We start from the raw sequence: 17,385 nt of genomic DNA, 5'->3' as shown, positions 1-17,385 counted from the left end.
TTCAATTATTAGTTATTTAGACTGGGAAATTCTGAAAATATGAAAGCTTTGTACTTATACCTGTGTTTAGGGTAATGTTTATAATTAATTTAGTATTTTCTTTTGTTCCTTTAAGATTTATTTAGTTTAATATTTGTTCTTACTTGTAATATTGTTTCGTTAACTCCGTATGCGTTATTTTTATTTATTACTGTATATTCTACATTACGAGTAGTGTATGTTTTCAAATTGTAAACTATGTTATATTATTACTAACATCTGTGGGATTGATCATATAGCTAATATCATTGAATGTAATAATTTTATTACATTTATTATGAATTATCTTGGACCTCAGCTTGATTTATGGATGAAGTGGAAGAGAAGGCCTGATGTACTATCTAAACCCTAATAAATAAATCTAATTCTAAAAACCAATGTTTTGAGTTGACGAAAAAAAAAAATCAAACAACTCATCAATACACTCGTAGCATCCAATCAGAATGAAATTAATGTGAGATATTATGCATGACACATAGGGCCTATATACAGTTTTTTGGACTTACTGTTTTGAATAGTTTAAAAGATTAAAAAAAAAAATGAAATGGTAACATCTCAATTTTGGTCAATTCAATCTTCTCTTAAAGTCAGTCATGCGTTTTGTTTAATAACGAAACCTTCCTGAAATGTATAGAAGAGGCTATCCTAATCATTTCATGGACATATTGAAAAGTATCTACAGAAACACGAAAATTATCATTAATATTGAACACTGCAAATATAATGCAAATCTAGTCTTTCAGGTAAGGCTCCCTTTAAAGCAGATTTGAATCATTTCAAGGGAAAAATTGTCCCGGGGCCGGGTATCGATCCCGGGACCTCTGGTTGAACGTACCAGCGCTCTGCCAACTGAGCTACCCAGGAACTCCACCCGACACCGTCTCAACTTTTCCCTTTATATCCACACAACTCGCGTGGGCTGACGAAACGCCAGAGACCCACATCGAGTGCACACAATCTCTGTGTGACCTTGAATTGTGGTTTTCTGTTAACGTACACAGTGACGTATATATTATGCAAATATAGTCTTTCAGGTAAGGCTCCCTGTAAAGCAGATTTGAATAATTTCAAGGGAAAAATTGTTCCGGGGCCGGGTATCGATCCCGGGACCTCTGGTTGAACGTACCAGCGCTCTGCCAACTGAGCTACCCAGGAACTCCACCCGACACCGTCTCAACTTTTCCCTTCATATCCACACAACTCGCGTGGGCTGACGAAACGCCAGAGACCCACATCGAGTGCACACAATCTCTGTGCGACCTTGAATTGTGGTTTTCTGTTAACGTACACAGTGACGTATATATTATGCAAATCTAGTCTTTCAGGTAAGGCTCCCGGAACAATTTTTCCCTTGAAATTATTCAAATCTGCTTTACAGGGAGCCTTACCTGAAAGACTAGATTTGCATAATATATACATCACTGTGTACGTTAACAGAAAACCACAATTCAAGGTCACACAGAGATTGTGTGCACTCGATGTGGGTCTCTGGCGTTTCGTCAGCCCACGCGAGTTGTGTGGATATAAAGGGAAAAGTTGAGACGGTGTCGGGTGGAGTTCCTGGGTAGCTCAGTTGGCAGAGCGCTGGTACGTTCAACCAGAGGTCCCGGGATCGATACCCGGCCCCGGAACAATTTTTCCCTTGAAATTATTCACGGCAAATATAGTAAGGATATTCCAATTAATCAAGGTGTAAGACAAGGCTGTAATATTTCACCAAGTTTGTTTTTAATCTATACGGATGACATTCTTAGAGAGTGTAACAACAGATCACCTAATGATATTAAAATTACTCCCAATGTTAGTATTAAGACGATGCTATTTGCGGATGACCAGGTTTTAATAAATAAAAGTGAAGATGATCTACAGAAATCAATATATCAGTTACAAAGAATAAGTGAGATGTAGGCTATAATTTTAAAACTTCAGTACATAAAACAAAGACAATGGCTTTAATGGAAAATAGTGTCAGTACTAAAATTATTTTAAATTATACACTTATAGAACAGGTCACTAGTTTCAAATACTTAGGATTTGAAGTCACTTACTTATAAACACACAAGTGAAGGGAGAAAGAAACTTCCAATGTTCCAACAGATATGTGGTACAATAAACCACTGAAGGATAAAATAAGAAAGACACACAAACATAGTTTTATAATGTAACAGCAGTACCAGTTCTGTTATATGGATCAGAGACCTGAACTCTCACAAGCAGTGACAGAAAGAAATTGCAAGCATCTGAAATGAAGTTCCTAAGATCGGTCAAGGGTTGCACTAGGCTAGATAGAATTAAGAATAAAGATATAAGAAGTAAACTAAACGTGGTATCACTGGAAGAAGAGATTCGTAGTTTCAGAGAGCAGTGGATTGAACATCTAGAGAGAATGGATAGCAACCGAATTCCAAGACGAATATTAACATATAGACCAAAAGGAAAAAGATACCAAGGAAGACCAAGGAAACGTTGGAAGGAGTCATTGTGAAGTCGGAACAGGCTTCAAGGCCAGTTCCTGAAGTGAAAAAGAAGAAGAAGGAGACCTTCCTGAAAAGTGAATAATGAAGTAGAAATTCTAAGAACTAAAGTATCTGCGCTTTGCAATGATGGCTGTGTGCAAGATGACTAGGGACCGGATTCCTTTCAACCTAACCGTATATAAATATCAAATCCTTGCGAATATTGTAATTACCATTAATATATTAAAATTTTATACTACATATTTTTACATATTTATCCCACATTACATATTATGGCTTGGTATTACATAAATCTACATATTTTGGGGTTTTATTCATTTTAATAATAATAATAATAATAATAATAATAATAATAATAATAATAATAATAACAATAATAATGGCTTTATTTAACCTGGCAGAGTTAAGGCCGTAAGGCCTTCTCTTACACTCAACCAGGAAACACTTCTTTAAAAGGAAAAAGAAAACTTTTGCTGGGAAAGTTTACAATTTGAAATACTGTATATAGATTTAAAAAGCCTTTTTACCTACCCGAGAAAGAATATATTTCGGGACGAAACATAACAACTTAGTTCCAGGAAGTAGAAGAGGCACTCACCCCTTTCTCACCCCTCACTGTAAATATGAGTGAACAAAAGGCAACCTTCCAATGTAAATATGAGAGAACAAAAGGCAATCTTCCACTGTAAATATGAGTGAACAAAAGGCAATCTTCCACTGTAAATATGAGTGAACAAAAGGCAACCTTTCTCATACAACTACTTTGTATTGTAAAAATCAAGAAAGGAATAATCTCATACGCATAAGCGGACGACATAGTAAAGGCTGTGTGATTTATCATGTCTCACTGCGTTCGGGCTTGGGTTGGATCCCCCTTTGGTCTTTGGTTTCTTCCGAGGTTTTCCACAGCCGTGGGACTGAAGCCGGATGGTCTATGGCGAGTCCTTGGCAGCAACCCCTTTGATTTGGTTACATGGTTTGCTTTTTCCGAGGTTTTCCCCAACCAAAAGGCAAATGCCGGGTAATATTTTGGCGAATCCTCGGACCTCACCTCATCTCACTACATCTCGCCAAAATATTGTACAAAATTGCACAAAATTGTAAAAATTGTAGAAAATTACTCAATTACAAAACTATAAACATTTGTAAAAATTGTAATTGTAATATTGTAAAATTTTGACTCGTTCCACATCTTAAAGCTTCATTGTTCATGTAAGATCTATGGAATAAAATGAATGAATGAACTGTGAAAAGAGAGAGAAAGGAGATATGTCTTACTTCGTCTATGTTGTTATGGCGATGGGGGAGTGGAGCGGTGCCGTCCATCCATCCAGTGTCGGAAGGGACTAGTTGATACATTCTGTAGCGCAAAATAAAATAACAAAATATCTCTCTTCATACTGTGTAGTTCCGTCACTGAGCTTGTCTTTGAAGAAACTGAGTTCCGGGAGCCTGTACAATAAAATTTTGAAAGGAATCCTGAAAATTTACAACCCTCCTATAATCTCCACCCTCATTTGAAGGGACTTGGTTTTATTGCTACTGAGACAAGATAAACCGTAGTAGGGTCTAAAGACCTTACAACGTTACAAGAAATAATAAACATCATGGTAAAATGATGCAATAGAAACAAATTTGATATAAATGTAAACAAGACAGAATTTATGATACTCAGAAACGGTGGAAGAGCACCAGAAACAGTAGAAATCGTCATGAAGAACAGAAAATTAAAAATTGTACCAGACTACAAACGATACAAACCAGCGCAGATATTGATATGAAATATTTTCATGATTTTACATATTTTGGTACATATTCAGCTTATTTTTCGTACATAAATATGTACATATTTCACACCTTGATATTACATAAAAATCCGGTCCCTAAAGATGACTCTAGGATCAAGAACTAGAGCGTTCTCCGTCACGCAGAATGTGACCCGAAGGAGGACAAGGAAAAGTAAAGGTCGAGTTAACCAACACGGATCCGGTAGACGACGCACAAACATTACGTTACACAAACATTTGTAATCGTCTGCAGCGTGACGGAATTTTCCGGTAAAGAATACAAAGAACAAACAATCCATAAGTTATTTCTCGTCAATTGCAAACCGTTTCCACTAGCTCGAATCATACTTTTCAGTATTTCCACTTTCACTGTACAGTGTCCCTTCCCTCCCCGGAATTACAGACTGGTATCTGGTAGTTGAGGACAAGGCAGTCGTCGCCAGTCCCATTCATGCGGTCCAGCGGTACAGAGCACGCATCCCGTCGGTACATCGCCCTGGTGACTACGAGGACGTTACGTTCCGCCAAGGATACTAGTGTAACTCTCTTCACTTATTCGTTTCTGGAATCGCACCCTTGACTCTGTTTCCGTCAAGGTGATCGACAGCGGAGGAAGGAGTCTGGATTTGACTCACCAAGATATCACATGATGAGTTTGCAAGGTGTCTCGGACCGGCTATAAAGTGCGCCCAACTTGAATCACGGCTCATAGTGTCACAGTGAACCATATCGACTGCGTGAAGTGTTGTTACTTGTTTTATCGGGTGTGAATCGAATAGGTAAGGTGAAGCAACTATTGAATAGTGCGACATAATTGATTCAGATCTTGAACTTTCTAAGTCTTATATAGCGAAGCGATTTACAGGGTGTTGGTTACACAATACGTTATCATCGATTTTTTAGTTACATAGGCAAGTATGTGATGTAATACTCGTAATATCACGGTGAGTTATTTAATTTCCATTATTTCGATATTACTTTTAACTTTGAAAATTCTTACATTTTCTAGCTCTGATTGTGAAATTTAATCCTATCCCCGTCAGCTAATAAAATTATTAATAAAAAAACTTATAAATAATAATAATTTACCTGTTTACTAATATGAAGTAATTAATACAGATCTTGAAATTTAAGCTTCTTTTATCTTTGTAATGACACAAGTTTTAATACATTAACTACAGTAGAGTCTCGTTAATCCGAACTAATTGGGACCAAGACCTATTCGGATTACAAGATTTTCGGATTAACCGAAATATTTCCTGTAATGCAATGCATGCTATTCACGAGCGCTGAGAGACGGTGGTGGGAGTACCCTGTTGCTATTTTTAGAACCACAACCAAAAGGTTACTTCATTACAACAGAAAATTACTGATTTTATGAGCATGACAGATGTGTAAATTATGTACAGAAAACACTAATTGTTTAGGTACCCTTGAATGTGCTATTTTCATAATTTTTAAAGTAAAAGAAATTGAGTGAATTTATACATTTTTTTTCTTTTCGCTACTTTGTACTATTACAACAAATTTGTTTTTTCTTAAAATAATTTTGTTTGGATTAACCAGATTTTCGGATTAACGAGACACTACTGTATTTGATCTGTTATCATCACTAGAGAAGGTAAGTAATGTGTTAGTGTATTTCGTTTTCAGTCGTGTTTGCTTTCAATATTTCAGTATTGAGTTTAACTCTATTAATTCCACCATTTTCTGCATGTGATTGCCAAACTCAATTTTTTTTATTTTTTATTATTTTTCGACAATTAAATCACTCCCTAATGTGTTTTAACCATGAACGCCGTTATGTAGGTCCTATATATTTTGGGGGAGGACACTAGAACTAAAAAGGACTACAGACTATCATAAAGCTTAAAGGCTCTATTTTATTTATACCTAATACTGCTGATTGGATAATAAAATAAAATGTTAATAAACATACGCTAACAGATTAATAATAATTGTAAAATTAGCCAAAATACTGGGAGAAAACACCCCCTCCCCGCAGCGCCGCTGATTTAACAGTTCTTAGAATTTCTAAGAATGGGTCATTTTAAAAATTATGCGATTTAAAATTTACATATTACTACTCAGATGTCTCCCTATTGACTTTTACGGTATACAGACAAGTGATAAAACAATTTATTTTTAATAATGCTATTTTAAACATTTTGACATTAATTTCAAATTCGAAAACGTTGTCAGTAATACATTTAATATCATAAATATTACTGTTTGCCGATGAAAAAATATCTAATAAAATTTTAAATATTAAGTAACGTTACAGTAATTTCAGATCTTGAACTCGTTAAACGTTATTTCAGTTTCAACGTCAGAGAATTTAAAAAGTGTTACTTATGGTATCTATCAGTTATTAGGTACCGGTATAGATTTTTACGTTGTAATAAATATGATAAAAGTAACTTGTATTTTAATAATAATAATAATAATAATAATAATAATAATAATAATAATAATAATAATAATAATAATAATAACAATAATAATAATGTCTTCAATGATTCGATCTTTGTTCAATTTAATAATTTTTATTCTCTCAGGATCCTGAACAATTATAAACGTTCACAAATAGCTGAACTCCTTCATCAATCGCCATGTAGTCAGCATGGTGCTGGCTACTTTCCAAGAGAGAGAAAACAGAACAGAAGGCACATGTCCAGTTCTTCTTGACAAAAAATTAATCTTCACTTCTCTAGCAGGAAGCGAACCCGAAAATCAATGGGTTTTAATTTCGAAATGTTATTTCTCAATTTTGGTTAGAAAACTGCAATTCTACTTACCTGTTTTCAACTATCGGTAGTCGAAGGAATATAGCAAACTAACTGGCTGTAATGTTTAATATCTTAACTTGTCTATGGATTTAAAATTATTACAACGCAGGAGTGTTATTTTTGTCAGTTATGAATAATTATTTACTATATTTGTACCAATAGAAGATCTACACCGGCAAATAGTATACAAGTTTTTTTTTTTTTTTGAAGTAGGTAGTAGTTCGGTTATTTATACCATATTATTTTTTATATAAAATCTCGTTGTTTTAGTTCCTGTATCATCATTATTTTACCCCTATAATTTGTAGTTATAAAACTGAGTTAAGCACTAAATAAAAAGAAATTATTTATTCATATCTTGAATGTTCTAAACCTTATTTAAGGTATAATTATACGACTGAACACGTATTACAAATTGTTTTAATCTAACCTATGATTATAGACTAGATAGATACATCTCAAAGAGATCTGATGTAGTAAATTTAGGTTTTCTCGTCTCCGATATTTGTATAAATTAATTGTAATACTTTTCAGTTACAAAGTTACAAACCTTGCCCCTCTACTTGTTATCAGTTATCGTTTCGGAATGAATAAACTCATTTATAAAATATCACGTCCCTGTCAATTAAAGAACGTTAGTACAAAATAGTTTGATTATTTTAATTTTCTGACAATGACTCGGCGTAGAAAATATAAGTTCACTTCCTAGTTTTGTAATAATTGTGACTACAAAGTTAACTCTATTTATGTTACAAACAACACATTGTTAATTTAAATTTAAATGATACGATTTAATTAATTAGATTCTTGAACTAAAAATCTTAATAATTAAAGCAATGTTTAGTTATAAAAATTGGTTTTTGGTCTCCGCCGTGACAAAAGCGTATCGTTTCTTTCTACAAAGTGAAGACTCCATTATGTACAACGTGCATACAAAAAAATATATATACGCATGTTAAAGAACGAACATCCACAGATGCCACAAAAATAATGTCTTGGTTTACTATGGAAAAGAAAGAGAGCTGGATATTAAATATACATGATTTCGTGGGAGACATATTTCCGGTTGGCAATATACTTATTTATTTATGCATTTATAAAAGAAAAAAGAGCTGGATATTAGATATACATGATTTCGTGGGACACAGATATTTCCGGTTGGCAATATATTTATTTATGCATTTATAAAAGAAAAAGAGCTGGATATTAGATATACATGATTTCGTGGAACACAGACATTTCCGATTGGCAATATACATATTTATTTACGCATTTATAAAAGAAAAAAAGCTGGATATTAGATATAAATGATTTAGTGGGAGAGAGATATTTCGGGTTGGCAATATACTTATTTATTTATGCACTTAGAAAAGAAAAAGAGTTGGATATTAGATATACATGATTTCGTGGGAGATATATTTCCGGTTGGCAATATACTTAATTTATTTATGCATTTATAAAAGAAAAAGAGTTGGATATTAGATATAAATAATTTAGTGGGAGAGAGATATTTCGGTTTTGCAATATACTTAATTATTTATGCATTTAGAAAAGAAAAAGAGTTGGATATTAGATATACATGATTTCGTGGGAGAGAGATATTTCGGGTTGACAATATACTTATTTATTTATGCATTTAGAAAAGAAAAAGAGTTGGATATTAGATATACACGATTTCGTGGGACACATATTTCCGGTTGACAATATACTTATTTATTTATGCATTTAGAAAAGAAAAAGGGTTGGATAATAGATATACACGATTTCGTGGGACACAGATATTTCCAGTTGGCAATATACTTATTCATGCATTTATAAAAGAAAAAGAGCTGGATATTAAATATACATGATTTCGTGGGAGACATATTTCCGGTTGGCAATATATTTATTTATGCATTTATAAAAGAAAAACAGCTGGATATTAGATATAAATGATTTCGTAGGAAAGAGATATTTCCAGTCGGAAATATTTATTTATGCATTTAGAAAAGAAAAAGAGTTGGATATTAGATATAAATGATTTCGTAGGAAAGAGATATTTCCGGTTGGCAATATACTTATTTATTTATGCATTTATAAAAGAAAAAGAACTGGATATTAGATATACAAGATTTCGTGGGAGATAGATATTTCCGATTGGCAATACACTTATTTATTTATGCATGTATTTTATTATTTATTTAGTTTCATTTACTTGTTTATTATTTATTTATTTACTTAATGTGCTATCTTCACCTTTCATTCTGACAACATGATCATAGTAGTAATTTCATACAATCTGGAGTTTTCATAAAACAAGCTAATAGCCTGCTTTATTTTTTTTATTTTATTTGTTATGATTTTGCCTGTTACTTAATATAGAACGAAAGCTCAATAATTCATCGATTAAAAGCAAAGCAACACACTTTCTGCCTGCTTCGAAATACTATCTGCAACATTATTTTACAGGTCTCTATAAAACTTAACGAGTAAATGTCTCACATTACACGTGCTTTAATGCGATGGACCTGTTTAGTGAAATAAGGAAGTAATTCGCTTAATTTTCTACATATTACTATGCGAACAAGTTAATCAATGCGGTCTTTTATGAGAAATAAAACGCCGGTATAAATCTTCGAAATAAGAACACGCAAACTCAACGTGCAGTAGAAACTGTGTTGGGGACACAAACGTTGACTTAACACATAAATCGGATGGAGACTGTAAATATTGTTGGAACTGTATGTAACTTTCTCGAGAAAACTGCCAAACAACAGAGGTCATGGTCTTCGAAATCTACCTGTTTGCCAATGCTCAAATCATTAAGTGCCAGTCATAAGGTTATTTACGAGCATCTCCTCCTCAGTGACTCCTCAGAAGAGTCAAAAGTCGTGGCTTCGAATTCTGCCTCGAACATGGAGATTTGTTTTTATTGGTAATTTAACGACGTTGTATCAACTATCTAATCGTATAACTGGGGAAAGCGAGATAGTATTTTGGCTTGGTGATTCCGATATTTCGCTATGGGGTTACCAGACATACACCTTAATCTTGGAGAAAATCTCGACAAAAATCTGCCCAAGAAGAATTAGAACCTATGTCACATGTCCAGCTCACTAACCACTAGACCATAACGGTGACCTGGGTATTTGTTCAGTGTCAATCTGATGCTTCCTATTGTTTAGTGAGGAAGAATCTTGACTTCGTATTGGTTCCATTTCATGGCAGTTTCATAATATGCGAGATGTACAACATACATACATACATACATACATACATACATACATACATACATACACGTGATTATTTTTATATTTTAGTTGGTTATTTAACGACGCTGTATCAACTACTAGGTTATTTAGCGTCGATGAGATTGGTGATAGCGAGATGATATTTGGCAGAGGATTCGCCATAGATTACCTTGCATTACAGTTCGGGAAAACCTCGGAAAAAACCTAACCAGGTAATCAGCCCAAACGGGGATCGAACCCGCGCCCGAACGCAACTTCAGACCGGCAGGCAAGCGCCTTAACCGACTGAGCCACGTCGGTGGCTCATGCGATGTATATTATATTACTTATATAGAATTGTGTAGAATATTTAAGTGCTTTGTGGTCATGTGATTGTACGGGTTTGGATGTTTGTAGATTGTGATGTGTATATGAAAAAAATTGAAGCTAATTATGTATGTTGTATTAACAATAGTTGTTTTATTTGTATCCTTTATGCTATGTTATGAGTTGCATCGGCCCGCTGCCGCTAAGGAGCAGTATGCTCGTATCAGATATGATAACGGACATTTTTCCCCCAAACTGGTGCCCTCTTACACGGTGAACATAGCACAAAAATTCTGACATGAAATTAGGCGAAAAACTTATTTCGAATGTTGTAAAAGTCATAAAAAAGGAAGATATGAAATTATGATTGAATGAACGAATGACTGAATTGAATTAATTACTTAAATATAGAATTATTAAAGCATGATGAATGAATGAATGAATGAATTAATTAATGAAAGCAAGAGAAATAATAATGAGAATGAAAGGAAGCATGAAAAACTATGAAGTAAATGAGCGAATGAGTTAAAGGAAATGTAAATTAAAGAATGAAATAGGACTGACTTCAAAAAATAAAGAGAGAGAGAGACTGTAAGACTGAAGAGAATATATGGAATATGAGAGAAATTGTAGAAGAAGAGGGAGGTATGGAATAAAAGGGAAGGTGTGGAACAACTTCACTGAGCTGTGGAAGAAGAGAGGTGTGGCAAAAGTGAGGTGTGGAAGAAGAAGGTCAGGGTCAGGGATAGATTACTTTATTGAATTCAACTGAGCAAACTGCTTGGGACATAAACACATCCATTCATCCACCCACCAATCCATTTATTTATATCTGCCTATTGATTTCGCACATGCACAAGCACGCACGCACACACACACACACACAAAACACAAAACACGCACACACACACACACACACACACACACACACACACACACACACACACACACGTGTAAAAGTAAGTAAACTAACTCACGGCGAAACTATCCTGGGATGTGATTTTCACAACGCCTAGTCTACATTTAAAGCAACAAAGCCAATTACGCTAACAATGAACAAACGTCCAGGCGGTATTTAAAGTCACCCCGTAGCTTCTACGTAACGTTAAACCTGCTTATTACGTTAGGCATCTCAACAAACTGCCCCTTCACTTCTTATTGCTTACTCTCTCGTCGAATTGAATGTTGAATTCAGACCTTATCCCCGGGAGGTATTCATACTATACCGGGAAAGGGTTGATGGAACAGAAGAAATAATAATTCAGATCTTACCTAACACCAGAGATAGTCTATGTAAAAGAGAACGTGGAAAAATGGCGTCTATTAAAGAAATGAATCTTTCATTCATTTATAGTTGTTTTAAATACTAGGCATTAACTTAAAAATGTTAATACATTGTAGTTCCTTCTTGAGTACATTTAGCATTGAAGGCACATGGAACTTTCTTCATTGGTAAGCCAACATGTCTCTCTATTTCAAGTGTACTGTCATAAAGTCTCTCTGCTCTAGAAAACATTTTGTGATTTCATGTTGGAATACTTGAGTTCTAGTTTTAAAAGTAATGACTATAATTTTATATTAAGTGGTGAAATACATTTAGGCCTACCGTATTTACTCGAATTTAATGCGCACTTCAATTTTTAAAGGCTTTAAATCAAAAAATGTTTACTGGCGAACGTAATGGTCAGTTGCAAAGCAGGTGTAAAATATAATTTTCCCTCATACAACAATGGGTTAAAGTTATGGATGTCTTTTCATTACACTCTATCAGCGGTCATCACCACACAGCACCCTCGGGCTAGCGTCCCTTAACCGCGGAGAAGAGACTGCACTATGATGCATCCGTGACTGCTGACGGGTATGCTCTCTACCTCTGCTGCACGACGGGGCATATCATGTTGCACCGCTTACCCTTTACCCATTTCAGCTAGTGCTGACGACCACTGCTCTATATCTTCTTCATCTTCTTGAGATGCTTATCCATCCCGGATGTTAGCGATCATCTTCGCGATTATGATTTTATTAACTGCTGCTCTGAAGAGTTCTTCTCGTAAAGCCGATGTTAATTCGAGTGCTTAGTGTGAAACTAACGTAACTACAAAAATTAAAATTTTTAGAACTTTACACAAGTCGATAATACTTCGTTCTTCTACTTACCCACAAAAAATCGTAACTAAGTTCCAAACAGTCTTGTAAAAAATACAATTCGAAAGTGCAAAACATAATGATATAGTTTATTTGAATTAAACGTAATGACTGTTAAGAATTTTGTTGTGAATAAAACATCAATTGCAGTTACGTTAGTTCCACATTAAGCCTCGGATTGTTCTTTTCTGTAAATTATATTACTCGTATTTAGTTAAAAAAATCTGAACTCTCCGTGGGGGAGGGGAGACAGATTCCCGCTGAATTCACACTGGTCATCAGTGTCCTGCACCCGCTAGTTGCTAAATATTCTGTCGATAGTCTGTCTACTCCTAGGAATATCATAGTGACATCAGAACTTGTCCATTGAATACATTTCGACGTATGAATCATGAACAAACAGTGGAATGATATCAGTGGAAAAGAAAAACCAAAGAAAACACGCTTCCAAATCTGCCTTCGTCCACCACAATGTCTCGGTCATTTCAAACCCAAGTCTTCAGAGGGGAAAATTCGCTACTCTTTCCAAGCTAATTTATGATTTCTGTGTATGTACCACAATTTCTGAATGTGTAATTAGTATGCAGGTCGGCAACGTTAGGAACAATTCCTTCTATAACTAATACAAAAAATTACACCATAATCCAACCACCTTTTAAGCTACATATCACATTGCCAATCTATATCAGATCATCTTAGCCTCTAGATCAGAAGTCATCAGCACAGTGCACCCTCGGGCTAGCGTCTCTTACCCGCGGATAAGAGAGCCATTGGCGTGCATCCGTGGCTGCTAGCGGGTATGCAGTCTTTCTCTCTCTCTCTTCTGCACGACGGAGCATATTTCGTTGCTACCCTTACCCTTTACCCATTTCAGCGAATGCTGACCACCACTGCTCTAGATAAATCGTTCGGAATAGTTCCTTTCATAACTAATATAAAAATTTGCACCATTATCCAACCACCGCTTAAGGTACATATCACAATCTCAATTTATATGAGAATATCTTATCTTCTAGATTTCTAACTTTGGGGTTTACTTTAGACTATACAGCATATCTTTTTTTTTTCTAACAACAGGTACTTGACTGTTCGTCATTCACCCACATGAAGTTGTGTAGACCAATTTACCGACAGAATTGTTACTCATGTTGCGCCATAGGAGTCTGGTCTATGCTACACCCGCGATGAGATGTTATCATAGTCTAGTATATACAGTCACGAAGCTCAATTGGTAGTAAATATGCATCCATAGATAGTTGCTAACCACTAGGATCGCTACTACCGCCTCATCACAGACAATGCGAAATAGTACCTGCACAGTCTATTGTTCCTAGTACTCTCACAACTCAAGCTTCATGGCTGTATATACTAGACTGTGATGTTATGATGGAGATTTTGTGGGATGCCACAGAGGAGCCGCAGCTCCCGGAGAAAACCCCTGTGCTAGAAGGACCACGGGCTTGCCCAACACAAGTTATAAATCGGGGGTACGACGGGGATCGAACCCGGTTGCATAGGATTATACTTCCAGCGCTTTAACCACTATATTGACAGCTATACTGTATATCACATTCTCCTCATAATCCTTAATCCTTTTCGATATAAGAAAAGCACTCGAATCCCACATTCTCTATTCACTATTAATATGAGACTGGTAAAACAGGATAACAAAAATCGACAACCTTCTTCATATTTTTTTCTGAATATTGCGTAATGAATTACCCACTAAACATTATTTAATCTGTAACCCACATGCAACTTTCTAAACGATGATGCGAAAGAATTTCACGCATAGTTAATATAGTCTTATTTTATTCATCTAGCTGAGAATAAAGAAAAACATAAACAGAGAGGAAACTGTACACTTGCTTCATTCTTTCGATGGTAAAATACTTTCTAGGAGTTTGTGGTGTATTAGAAACTGTATATTATAAATTAAGGACCGGTTATTTTAAGCGTAGTCTACAAGTCAACTAACGACGTGTTCCGAACAACAGTGTGACTTCCTCGTTATCGTAAAGCGTTAGGCTACATTTTACACTTTTTAGATTTAAGTTTTAGTTCATTAATCTGTAGGATTTTAGAGTTAAATACCGTATTTACTCGAAACTAATGTGCTCTTTTTTCAGCTGAATTTAGAAGTTTTTATGTAATATTCTTATTCAATTTGGTATTCCCAAGAAACGAGGTCGATTAATTAAAATGTGTATCAGTGAAACGTACAGCAGATACCAGTTTATATCTGATGCTTTTCCAATTCACTACGAGCTAAAGCAGAGAGATGCACTATCACTTTTACTTTTTAACTTCGCTCTAGAATATGCCATTAGGGAAGTTTAGGATAATAGAGAGGGTTAGGAATTGAACGGGTTACATCAGCTGCTTGTCTATGCGGATGACGTGAATATGTTAGGAGAAAATCCACAAATGGTTAGGGAAAGTAAGGAAATTTTACTTTACACAAGTAAAACGATACATTTGGAAGTAAATTCCGAAAAGGCAAAGCATATGATTATGTCTCGTGATTAGAATATGTACGAAATGGAAATATAAAAATTGGAAATTTATTCTTTATAGAGGGGAAAAATTTCAATATCTTGGAGCAACAGTAACAGAGATAAATGACACTCGGGATGAAATTAAACGCAGAATAAATATGGGAAATGCCTGTTATTATTCGGTTGAGAAGGTTTTTGTCATCTAGTCTGCTATCAAAAAGTCTGAAAATTAGAATTTATAAAACAGTTATATTACCTGTTGTTCTGTATGGTTATGAAACTTGGACTCCCATTTTGACAGAGAAACAGAAATTAAGGGTGTTTGACAATAAGGTTCTTAGGAAAATATTTGGGACTAAGAGGGATGAAGTTACAGGAGAATGGATAAAGTAAAAAAAATAATAGTAATAATAGCATAATAAAATCGACACTAAACAACATGAAAATAATACCATAATAGAAAAAAAGAAAGTAAAATACATTGGAATATAATAAAAGCAACTCATTTAGTACAAATAGTTAATATGGAAAACGTAAGGAAGAATATAACAAAATGGAATATAATAAAATAATAATAAAAAAGAAAAGAAATAGGAAAATTAAATAAAATTCACAATAAAAAGGATATGATAATAAATTCATCTGGTGATCATGAGAACAAAAAAGGAGAAAGGAAGGAAAAGAAAAAAAAAAAAAATATATATATATATATATATATATATATATATATATATACACACACACAAAACTATAGCAGAGAAAAGGGTTTATAACTGAAAAGAATCTGAATTGAAAAAGTGCAATTTTAGTTTATTTGTTAAACTAGACAATGTCCGACAGTCTCTGACATCTTGTGGAGATGACAGACAGACAGACAGACAGACAGACAGACAGATCTGCATTAATCTTGCACAGGATAGGGACCGATGGCGGGGTTATGTGAGGGTGGCAATGAACCTGCGGCTTCTTTAAAAGCCATAAGTAATAAGATAGAGAAAGAAATATACTGAAAGGGGATAAATTAATATGGACAAAAAATTTAACGAATGAAAGACAAATAAAATAAATACAGTAAAAAGAGTACAATAAAATAAATAAAACAAATAAAACCGAGAGAGATGGCTCAGTGATAATTCACTAGCCTCGCATTCAGGAGGTCCCGAATTCAAATTTCGTAAATGACAAATCTGACAGACAATGAGGTTTTTCATGGTTTCCCTCTATCACAAAGACAAATGACGGATTGAAAATATTTAAATCATGAATCATCACTGCCGTAATCTTCATTACCATATTTTAAAATAAAATTCAAATCAGTTAAGCATATATATATAAAGTAAAAAAATAATAATAATGTAAGAAATAAAGTAACAGAATCGTACAGAAAATGTATTAAGGAGTAGAAACTGAAAAATAAATGTAAGAAATTATGTAAAATCGTCCAAAAAGTAAAAGAAAAGGAAACAAAAAGTAAAAGTATGTACAGGAGTAGGCCTACTGAAAAAAAATATAATAAAAATATTGAATGACTGACAAAAAAAAAAATCACACTAGTTTCCTTATATTGCACTTCGAAATTAAAAATTAAGTGAAATCAGAAACGTAGTAAATATTTCTCGCCCTGAATGAAATTGATTTCGGTGTCATGTAACTGGATTACATGTATACAATCCAACCCCGTCCTCCTCATGTTTCCCCATTCCGTAATCACTTTTTAAAGAAATAATCCAACTTTAGACTTTCACAAATAGCGTGATTGTCATATATGACAAGCAGCGTAGTCAATGTCACAGTTGAAATTAACATGAAAACCACAGGACGGAGGAAAAACAAATCTAGTCCCTAAAGAAGTTAGATACGTAAGTCTCCCTATAATTTTATTCGGAAATCGAACCTGAGGCTTTTGTATTTGTAGCTGGAAATGTTAGCACTTGAGCCACAACAGAAGACGATCAAAATTAATAGTCCAATAACAATTCTTTCGCTTCTGAATGTACTAAGATTCAAGTCATGCTTGACTTCACTGCTGTCCAAGCACCGTGATGTATTTTTAACATGTAATCGATGTCTGGAAGCAGTAAGTTCGTTCCCTTGTTCAGCCTTGTATCAGGTTA

General features: G+C 34.4%; 1 protein-coding gene across 2 annotated transcripts in view; it reads left to right on the top strand.

The window, feature by feature from the left end:
• Positions 1-17,385, top strand: part of LOC138703376 (uncharacterized) — a 194,778-nt gene that overhangs the window by 168,262 nt on the left and 9,131 nt on the right. Inside the window, exon 1 of one of the 2 annotated variants that reach the window (XM_069831201.1) lies at positions 4,756-5,082. The exons of the other annotated variant lie outside the window; for it this stretch is intronic. The gene's annotated coding sequence lies outside the window, so the exon portion shown is untranslated. Of the gene's footprint in view, positions 1-4,755; positions 5,083-17,385 lie in introns of those variants that run through there. 2 annotated transcript variants of the gene reach the window in all.

This window comes from Periplaneta americana, chromosome 7, assembly GCF_040183065.1.
Source record: "Periplaneta americana isolate PAMFEO1 chromosome 7, P.americana_PAMFEO1_priV1, whole genome shotgun sequence".
Taxonomy (NCBI): domain Eukaryota; kingdom Metazoa; phylum Arthropoda; class Insecta; order Blattodea; family Blattidae; genus Periplaneta; species Periplaneta americana.
This window is presented reverse-complemented; position numbering and strand designations above follow the sequence as displayed.